This window comes from Mesoplodon bidens (genome assembly GCF_964165515.1).
Source record: "Mesoplodon bidens genome assembly, chromosome: 20".
Classification (NCBI taxonomy): Eukaryota; Metazoa; Chordata; class Mammalia; order Artiodactyla; family Ziphiidae; genus Mesoplodon; species Mesoplodon bidens.
In genome coordinates, this window is record NC_138181.1 from 13,101,461 (window position 1) to 13,113,400 (window position 11,940).

Here is an 11,940-nt window from a genome sequence, read left to right on the forward strand (position 1 = left end):
AAAATGGTTTTATGCTGGTTCTACTTTTCACTGGCCTAAAGAAATGGAAAGAGACAGGAGGCAAAAGCTGGTGATTTCCTTATGTTCTTCTCTCTGCAGCAGAGAGCTGAGGTCTGAGGCCTTTGCTTGTTCCCCTGGCAGCAAGCAAGCTTGGAGAGAGGGGCCAGGAGCAGCCACAGAGTGAATTCTGGGCTCTGAGATCTCTCATGTTTTCTGCCCCTGATTTGCTGAGAGTCCCTGTTCAGGAGGTTTTCACTGCCCTGTGGCCACCTCTGGTAATAAAAGAAAATGGCTATAAATGGTAGGTGGGTCTTTGCAAATGTAAAACTTAATGAAGACATCAGATGAAAGGACAGAAAGTCCAGTTTTAAATCTTGAGATATTTCGGCGTGAAGAAATACGTTCCATGAGATCTGATTTAGGAGGGGAATAGATCAGATTTAGATTTAGATTTCCATGGAGAACAAGAAGTCTGAAGTAAGTCATTGCTGCTGATTAAGAAAAGCAGGGTCAGTTCTGAATTCCCCATTTAAAGAAGGCCATTTCAGATATCAGGTTCCACGAATATTGAAGCCAATATTGCTTTCAAGGGGCTCTAACGTGGATTGAGTGTAGATATTAAATGAATTACATATATCACTTATTTTGTTCTGAAACAGTGTGAAGTAGACACTGGCCCTACTTACAGAGAAGAAAGTGGGGCTCAGAGAGGTAAAGTAACTTGCTTAAAGACACACAGCTAAGTATTAGAGCTGGGACTTAATATGTCTGATTACAATGCTCTTCCCTTTCTGTTATCCCTCCCAAAGGGCATGGGAAAATGTGATGGGGTTTAACAAATACTGTGGTTTTTAGGTAAGATGTGTAACCACCTTTTCTATGGTGTTTTCTGGGTAGAGGACTTGAAGGATCAACCTTACGGTCTCTCCCACTGGATTGTCCATTGTAGGTAGATACCCTCCTCCCACCTCCAGCCCATAGGGCAGGGAGGGGTCGATACTCTCCCTATTCTAGATATGTCCTTGGCCAATCCCTTCTGCAAAGGGAATGCACATACATGCACACACACACACACACACAAATGACTATGAATGAAATTTCAAAATCCTTTTCCATGAATCTGACTTCTCCCAAATTCCTGGATTTCTCCCCTGGCTGCAGAAGAGGATATCCAAGGCGGGAGGTGTCTTTGCAGGGCTGAGGGGTGTGTAGAGATAACAATCCCCTTATTTTTATAACCATTTTACTCACTTGTCTGCTGTCTCAGCTTCCAAAGGAACCTCGAATTTCAGCTCTCATACTCCGCTTTTCATTGTAGTTTCAAAGGAGAACTCAATTTGGAATTATTTTCTGAGCTAAATAGTTAGAGGCTGATGTCTTTTGGGTCTTGCATAGTGGATTCTCTTGCTATCTACACATTCTGGAAACAGGCAAGGGTTAGATCCTCCAGGGTCTGCCTCTCTGCTTGACTGACATGCTAATGTAACCCATCTATGAAGTTCCTAGAGCTGCCCTAAAAATTACCACAACTCTGGTGGTTTAAAACAACAGAAATTTTATTTTCTCACAGTTCTGGAGGCCAGAAGTCTGGAATCAAGGTGTCAGAAGGACCACATATTCTCTGGAGGCTTTGGGGAAGAATCCATTCCTTGGCTCTTCCAACCTTTGATGGCTGTCGGCATTCCTTGGCTTGTACCCATCTCTCTCTTCTCCATCTTCACATCATCTTCTCTGTGGATCTGTCTCAAACTTTTTCTGCCTCTCATCTATCACGATACATGTGATTATATTTAGGGTCCACCCCCCAAAACCCAGGAAAACTTGTCGCAAAGTCCTTAATGTAATTACACCTTTTGCTGTATAATGTACTATTTTCAGTTCCACGGATTGGGAGGTGGTGGGAGCCCCCATTCCGCCCACTACATCATCTCCACATCTTGCCTTATCCCCATCTCCTGCCATCAATTCTTGCAGCATGGAATGTCTGTTCCTTCTTGAGCTGCATCACTGAAACGATGGATGATCTTTTGTCCCAAGAATGATCTTTCATCTTCTCAGATCCTAAGGGCAATGGTGCACACATGCACCTGACAGTGGTGGCCACTCTCTCTCTCTCAGTTTGTTTTCTTTCTTGTCAATCAGCTGCTGGATTCCAAGATGGAAAATAAGCCCATGGTCTCTTGCTCAAGAGCCTATGATGCACTGTATCTCCCCTTCCCTGACCCATCCCGTGCTTTGTCCCACCAGGACAATGGCAACTTCCCACAGCAACACCACCCAAGCAACATCAAACACTGCAGTACTATACTGAAATTTTCCTTGGTCCTGGATGAGGAGCATCAAGAAAGATTAAGAAAAGAAGCAACTAGTTTAGTAAGGGACATTCCATCTTCCTTTAAACCGCCGATTTCCCCTGGATGAAAATGCTTTAGAAGAAACATGAGAAAAATGTCCAGTTCATGCAGAGCTATTGAGTCCTAGAAAAGAAAACCCTGGCTGGTGATGAATTATTATTCTAGGCAAGAAATCCTCTAAGATCAGGGATTGAGAAGAAGCACAATCCAGCAACAATCATTTAGACCTGGGAATCAGGAGACCTGGATTCTAATCTTAACTCTCTCACTAAAAAGTTATATACCTGAAAAAAAAAAGTTATATACCTGGGAAAGTTACTGTATCTTTCTGGACCTCAGGTGACTCATCTGTAAAATGGGGTTAATAGTGTCAGCCTTGCTTGCCTCACAGGGTTATTGTGAGGCTCAAACGCGATGATAGTTGTGAGAGTACTTGGGGTAGCTTGAAACACCACAGATACTGTGCGCCTGTCTTCTAGGAAGCGGACAGGAGCTTGAGCTTGCTTTATGTGGACCAACTTCAACCTTGGCTTTGGGACACCTACTGCCTCTCACTCCACCTTCTCCTCAGCAAGTCACTGGATTTAGTCTGCAGACACAGGGATGAATCATAGCCCTGCTCTTAATGTGCGTGAGATCGCAGGTAAATATTACTCTGATCGAACCTAAGCTTTTGCATCAGGAGCATGGGGATTCTTGTCCCTGTTCAATGTAATCATGTATTGAGAAAGACCTTTTTGAAATGACAAAGCACTATACAAATTGAAGGTCATGTTATTAAGATCACTGAATACCCATTGTCCCTCTCTTTGGATACCCAAAAAACCAAGACAAGCTATCAGATGTAGGACCTCTCACCCAACCTGACCCCAGGTCAGTTCTGTACTCTGCCATGGTGCGTTCTGTACTCTGCCTTGACTCAGTGTGACGGTGGACCTGGGCTGGGAGCAGAAGGACACGTCTCAGATCTGTCCTCTTTTGTGCATCGCACCCACTAGAGTGGTGCATTAGTCAGGATGGGATAGCTGCTGTAACAAACAACAAATCTCAGTTGGCTTAATACAACAAGAGACTATTTCTCACTCATGCCTCAGCCCAAAGCAGGGTGAAGGGAGAGGGCTGGGGGCTGAGCTCCCTTCAGTCATTCAAGGTCAATACTCCTCCCATCCTGTGGCTCTGCCATCACCTTGAGCCTCAGGACTTTCCACTTCATTCTATGCATCCAGCCTGTTGATGAGCAAAAGGAGACAGTCTAGAGGACTATGTGGGAGATTTTAGAGGCCAGTCCTGGAAATGGTGTCCATCACCTCTACTTACACCCCACTGGCCAGAAATCAAGCACATGGCCTCACCTAATTTTAAGGCAAAAGGGAAATGTAGCCCAGTGGTACACCTAGTACACAAGGGAGAAATACACATATTGGTGAACCCTAGCAAGCTCTGCCAAAGTGGAATTGTACAGGTTGATTTAGAGACATTTAAATTAGGATCAATTTTGCTTGGTCCATAGCCACTGGCAATAGACTGTATCTAAAATATATTAGGCGTTACTCAAAGCAAGTGGATGAGAGTATGTGTGCACATGCACACACATGTACTTTCCATACCTAATGGATGGATGAGGTTCTTAGGATTTATGTGTAAGTCAATTGTTTAAAGTTTAAACATATTTCTTACAAAACCAGAGGAAGCTATGGAGTATACCAGTTAAGGTATAAGACTTGGAGTCAGATAGTCTGGGTGCAAATCCCAACTCACCATGAGCTAGTTGAAGAGCCTTGACAGAGTTACTTAATCTAGTGGCTTTCAAACACTTTTGAACGTGCATATGCACACACATCATGTGTGTGTATATATATATATTACATATACATATGTATGTGCATATATACATACATGTATGCATATGTATTTTATGTTGTACACATTTAAGCGGGTGGAATCAACTTGATTGATTTTGTACCAAGTCATGGGTCATGACCTTCAGTTTGAAAATCCCTGACTTAACCTTTCATTAGTTTCAGCTTCCTGAACTGAAAAAGGGGCTTGTTGAAAGCATCAAACAAACTAATGCTCCTAAGAGATTTCACACACTGAGCATTTGACACATTAGCAATGAGTATTAATATTATTATTATGTCATTTGTAAACTATAGCTTGCCACAGTAAGAGGTGGAGACAAAATTCAAGCAAAGAATTGTTGTCTCCTTTCCATGTTAGCCCAGTAGGATCATTTAATTATTTCTTCTTTCCTCTCTTCATTTGGTCCACTAAGAAATATTTAGTGTGAAATATGTCCCAGGCACTGTGATAGCCCTGGGAATAGACGATGAATAAATCATGACTGCTGTTCTTACACAGCTGGAATATCTAGAACTGTACCATGCAATAGTGGCTATTCACCATACGTGGCTATTTGCACCTATATTTAAATTAATTAAAATGTAGTAAAATTAAAAATTCATTTCCTCAGTTGCACTAGTCACATTTCAAGTATTCGACAGCCACAGGTGGCTAGTGGCTACTATATTTATCAGCACGAGTATGGAAACTTTCCGTCATCACAGAAAGTCCTAAGCATAAACAAAGAGCCTTGACAGGATGGGTATCTATTCCTCAAATTTAGAAGGTGAAGAGAAAAAGAACTCACATGAAATGGCCTTCAACTTCTGAAAAGACTTGAGAATTTCTCAAACATTTCAGGATGCCACCCACTAATCCAGCTGAAAGCTGCTTTCAGTTTGCCCTGGTCTCACATACCTGGGCAGGTGCCCCTTGCTGCTGCATCTCTTCTGCTCTTTGCTGAGGGAACTACTCCCCGCAATATCCGGGCAGCTATACCTGGATTGGAAAATAGAATCCTATTCAGGAGGAAGCAAAAGGAACACAGCTGATTTCCAAATACAGACGTTGGTCCCAGCTGGAGTCATTGCCTTTCTAGCATGCCCAGCTTCTGAATATAATAAATCCCTTCCTCTGGAGCCACTGAAAGACAGACCTTTCCAGGAGCATCTTGTTTACTGGAGTGAAAGTCTGGGGAATGTCTGCAGGTGAATGTAGCCCCAAGGGCCGACTGAGAATGGGGCTATGGTCCCCTGTGTGTTGAAAGTCTGACTGGATCCTGGTTCTTGCTGGAAATGGAGCCTGCCTGCTCAGCTGGTGACCTTGACCATCTGCCTGATAACTTCCAGCCCTACTTTTGAGGTTAGATTCACTCTGGATATTCACTGGCCAGACTCCACCTTAACTTGAACAATTCTCCTTAGACATGTGGTTCTGACAGATCCCTGAAGCATAAATCTACTGTAGCCTAGAAGCATCTATCCTGACATACTGCACCCGCCTTAAGAGAGAACCAGCACTTATGAGAACTTCCAGGGAGCAGAAACGAGTCTGATTGGGACTTGACAACTTGCTGTGGGTGGGATCCACTGTATTCAATGTAATGGAAAGAGCAAGACCTTTGGAAACAGTCCTGGGTTCAAAATCACAGTCATTTACTAACTGAGAGCTTGAAAATTTACCCATTCACTCCCACCCCCAGGACCTTTGCTCTGTAAAACAACGATTGAAGTAGACATGCCCGTTGTCTAGGACTTAATGAAGTGAGTGGTGTGAAGGGACTTACACATGGTAGGTACAGCTTCCTTTTTCTCTTCTCCTCCACCTACTCTCTTCCAGGCTTACCTATCCTACCCTTGAACCAGCTCTCCCTATGTGCTCTGTGCCCAGGGCCTTGCAGATTTTGCCCCCCAGTCCCTAACCTTCAAAGGGTAGAGGGGACCATCTAGAGGCAGAATGATACAAGGTCCTGTCCAAGTGAGGGCTGGCATTGCCCTCCCTGGTGCAGTGGGGTGAAGCCTTGACCTGGACTAGGACTGGTGGCACTGAAGGGTAAGAGCCTTCCGCCTCTGAAGGCAAGTTCCCTGGGACCATGGAGCTGATGACCTGGGGACCAGCCGGTTATGAGACACATATTTATAAGGTCGCTTGGTTTATTTGCAACTCTGCAGTGAGCAGCTCTTTCACGTGGGAATGAGGAACATAAATGAGAGATCGTCATGCTGAGTGAAGTAAGTCAGACAGAGAAAGAGAAATATTGTTATCGCTTACATGCGGAATCTAAAAAGAAATGATACAAATGAACTTATTTACAAAACAGAAACAGACTCACAGACTTAGAGAAGGAACTTGTGGTTACCTGGGGGAAGGGTTGGGGGGAAGGATAGTTAGGGAGTTTGGGATTGACATGTACACACTGCTATATTTAAAATAGATATCCAACAAGGACCTAATGTAGAGCACAGGGAACTCTGTTCAATATTCTGTAACCACCTAAATGGGAAAAGAATATGAAAAAGAATATGAAAAAGAATAAATACATGTATATGTCTAACTGAATCACTTTGCTGTACACCTAAAACTAACACAACATTGTTAATCAACTATACTCCAATATAAAATAAAAAGTTATAAATAAATTAAAAAATAAATGAACTTCTACTGGGTGGAAATATGAGAGGGTTGACAGATGCATTTCTGAGGTCACACTGGTTTCTGTTCAGGTCTTCAAACAACTCAGCTCTTTCCTGCTGTATGACCCTCACATACACACTCCTTCTGTCAGGAATGCTTCTCTCCCTCCCAGGTGGCTTTTGGCTGAGCCTCCCCTGTTCAGTATTCATTTCTCAGGTATCTGTGTAGCCATCCTTGACACCACCCCCCTCAAAAAAACCCTTGCCACCTGCCCATTCTCCTCCCTAACAGCACAAGCTCTATTCATAACACTTATGAAAATACAGAATCACTGTATGTGTTCATTTGCATGATTATCTGTTTATCTCTTGAGCTGGACTAGGATGCCTATGAGATCATGGATGCATGGTTCAAACATGGGACCATGCTTGACTTTTTCTCTCCTGCATATTCAGTGTCTAGCCCTGTAGCATGATCCCTGTTCTCGTGGCGTGCTAGTCGATGATAGCAAGAGGGCTGTGGTCCAGGTGTACACTGTTCACTCATATGCTGAACTCTGAGAACAGACACAAAAAACTGAGAAGGGCTGAGCTGCGATTGAAGAGTGAATGGATGTAGGCATTGGTAGGTGAATCTGGAGAAAGATGGCATGGAACATAAAATTAATGTGTCAGATAATGAACTAGGAGGGGATTGACAATCTCAATTAGAAATTAGGAGGACGAGTGTAATTGCACATCAGTGAGATGGTACTGGGGCCGGCTTGCTAAGGGACCTGTTTGATTTGCCTACATTTATTAGTAGAGGAAACACATTCCTCCAGCCATGTTCTCTTAGACTTGTGAATAAGTGTGTGTCTGCCTCAATAAATATTTATTGAATAAATGGTAGAGTTAAGATGGCTTTGAATTAAACTAAAAATAACTATAAGAAAAAGGAGGATAGCGAGGTGGAGTCAAGATGGCGTACTAGGAGGACACAGAATTCATGTCTCCTCACAACTAGGGCACCTACCAGGCACCAGTGGGTGACCACGGATGGGAGGAACCCTCAGCAAACAGTTTGTGGGATCTTGGTTCCCAAGCCAGAGGTTGGGCTCAATCTCCTGTGGTGGGAGTGCTGAGTCCAAACCGCTGGACTAACAGAGAACCTCAGACCCCAGGGAATATCAATCAGAGTTAGGCTTCCCGCAGGTCCTCATCTCAGCAACAAGACCCAGCTCTATCCAGCTGCCTGCAAACTCCAGTGCTGGATGTCTCAGGCCAAACAACCATTAAGACAGGAATACTGCACTGCCCATCAAAAAAAAAAAAAAAAAAAAAGAAACAACAAAAAAATTTGTTACAAAGGAGCAAGGTTAAAACCTACAAGACCAAATAAATGAAGACAAAATAGGCAACCTACCTGAAAAAGAATTTAGAGTAATGATAGTAAAGATGACTCAAAATCTCAGAAACAGAATGGAGAAAATGCAAGAAACACTTAACAAGGATCTAGAAGAACTAAAGAGCAAACAAACAGTGATGAACAGCACAATTACTGAAATTAAAAATACTCTAGAAGGAACCAATAATAGAATAACTGAGGCAGAAGAACAGATAACTGAGCTGGAAGATAAAATGGTGGAAATAACTGCCAGGGAGCAGAATAAAGAAAAAAGAATGAAAAGAATTGAGGACAGTCTCTCAAAGACTTCTGGCACAACATTAAACACACCAACATTCAAATTATAGGGGTCCCAGAAGAAGAAGAGAAAAAGAAAGGGTCTGAGAAAATATCTGAAGAGATTATAGTTGAAAACTTCCGTAACATGGGAAAGGAAATAGTCAATCAAGTCCAGGAAGCACAGAGAGTACCATACAGGATAAATCCAAACAGAAACACTCCAAGACACATATTAATCAAACTATCAAAAATTAAATACAAAGAAAAAATACTTAAAGCAGCAAGGGAAAAGCAACAAATAACATACAACGGAATCCTCATAAGGTTAGCAGCTGATCTTTCATCAGAAACTCTGCAAGCCAGAAGGGAGTGGCAGGACATATTTAAAGTGGTGAAAGGGAAAAACCTACAACCAAGATTACTCTACCCAGCAAGGATCTCATTCAGATTTGACAGAGAAATTAAAACCTTTACAGACAAGCAAAAGCTAAGAGAATTCAGAACCACCAAACCAGCTTTATAACAAATTCTAAAGGAACTTCTCTAGGCAGGAAACACAAGAAAACGAAAAGACCCACAATAACAAACCCAAAACAATTAAGAAAATGGTAATAGGAACATACATATCAATAATCACCTTAAATGTAAATGGATTAAATGTTCCAACCAAAAGACATAGACTGGCTGAATGGATAAAAAAACAACACCCACACATATGCTGTCTACAAGAGACCCACTTCAGATGTAGGGAGACATACAGACTGAATGTGAAGGGACTGAAAAAGATATTCCATGCAAATGGAAATCAAAAGAAAGCTGGAGTAGAAATTCTCATATCAGACAAAATAGACTTTAAAATAAAGACTATTACAAGAGGCAAAGAAAGACACTACATAATGATCAAAGGATCAGTCCAAGAAGATGATATAACAATTGTAAATATTTTTGCACCTAACATAGGAGCACCTTAATACATAAGGCAAATTCTAACAGCCATAAAAGGGGAAGTCAACAGTAACACAATCACAGTAGGGGACTTTAACACCCCACTTTCACCAATGGACAGATCAACCAAAATGAAAATAAATAAGGAAACACAAACTTTAAATGATACATTAAACAAGATGGACTTAACTGATATTTATAGGACATTCCATCCAAAAACAACAGAATACACTTCTTTCTTCTCAAGTGCTCATGGAACATTCTCCAGGATAGACCATATCTTGGGTCACTAATCAAGCCTTGGTAACTTTAAGAAAATTGAAATTGTATCAAGTATCTTTTCTGACAACAATGCTATGAGACTAGATATCAATTACAGGAAAAAAACTGTAAAAAATACAAACACATGGAGGCTAAACAATACGCTACTAAATAACCAAGAGATCACTGAAGAAATCAGAGGAAATCAAAAAATACCTAGAAACAAAAGACAATGAAAACACAACGACCCAAAACCTATGGGATGCAGCAAAAGCAGTTCTAAGAAGGAAGCTTATAGCAATAAAATCCTACCTCAAGAAACAAGAAACACCTCAAATAAACAACCTAACCTTACACGTAATGCAATTAGAGAGAGAAGAACTAAAAAACCCCAAAGTTAGCAGAAGGAAAGAAATTATAAAGATCAGATCAGAAATAAATGAAAAAGAAATGAAAGAAACAATGGCAAAGATCAATAAAACTAAAAGCTGGTTCCTTGAGGAGATCAACAAAATTGACAAACATTAGCCTGACTCATCAAGAAAAAAGGGAGAAGACTCAAACCAACAGAATTAGAAATGAAAAAGAGAAGTAACAATTGACACTGAAGAAATACAAAGGATGATGAGAGATTACTACAAGCAACTATATGCCAATAAAATGGACAGCCTGGGAGAAATGGACAAATTCTTAGAAAAGCACAACCTACCAAGATTGAACGAGGAAGAAATAGAAAATATAAACAGACCAATCACAAGCACTGAAATTGAAACTGTGATTAAAAATCTTTCAACAAACAGAAACCCAGGATCAGATGGCTTCACAGGCAAATTCTATCAAACATTTAGAGAGGAGCTAACACCTATCCTTCTCAAACTCTTCCAAAATATAGCAGAGGGAGGAACACTCCCAAACTCATTCTACAAGGCTACCATCACCCTGATACCCAAACCGAAGATGTCACAAAAAATGAAACTACAGGCCAATATCTCTGATGAACATAGATGCAAAAATCCTCAACAAAGTACCAGCAAACAGAATCCAATAGCACCTTGAAAGGATCATACACCATGATCAAGTGGGATTTATCCCAGGAATGCAAGGATTCTTCAAATATGCAAATCAATCAATGTGATACACCATATTAACAAATTGAAGGAGAAAAACCATAAGATAATCTCAATAGATGTAGAAAAAGCTTTTGACAAAATTCAGCACCCATTTATGATAAAAACTCTCCAGAAAGTAGGCATAGAGGGAAACTACCTCATAAAGGCCATATATGACAAACCCACAGCCAACATCGTTCTCAATGGTGAAAAACTGAAACCATTTCCTCTAAGATCAGGAACAAGACAAGGTTGCCCACTCTCACCACTATTATTCAACATAGTTTTGGAAGTATTAGCCACAGCAATCAGAGAAGAAAAGAAAAAAAAGGAATCCAAATTGGAAAAGAAGAAGTAAAACTGTCACTGTTTGCAGATGACATGATACTACACGTAGAGAATCCTAAGGATGCTACCAGAAAACTACTAGAGATAATCAATGAATTTGGTAAAGAAGCAGGATACAAAATTAATGCACAGAAATCTCTTGCATTCCTATACACTAATGATGAAAAATCTGAAAGAGAAATTAAGGAAACACTCCCATTTACCATGGCAACAAAAAGAATAAAATACCTAGGAATAAACCTATCTAAGGAGACAAAAGACCTGTATGCAGAAAACTCTAAGACACTGATGGAAGAATTTAAAGATGTTACAAACAGATGGAGAGATATACCATGTTCTTGGATTGGAAGAATGAACATTGTGAAAATGACTATACTACCCGAAGCAATATACAGATTCAATACAATACCTATCAAACTACCAATGGTATTTTTTCACAGAACTAGAACAAAAAATTTCACAATTTGTATGGAAACACAAAAGACCCCGAATAGCCAAAGCAACCTTGAGAAAGAAAAACGGAGCTGGAGGAATCAGGCTCCCTGACTTCAGACTATACTACAAATCTACAGTAATCAAGAAAGTATGGTACTGGCACAAAAACAGAAATCTAGATCAATGGAACAGGATAGAAAGCCCAGAGATAAACCCAGGCACATATGGTCACCTTATTTTTGATAAAGGAGGCAAGAATATACAATGGAGAAAAGACAGCCTCTTCAATAAGTGGTGCTAGGAAAACTGGACAGCTACATGTAAAAGAATGAAATTAGAGAAAAAAC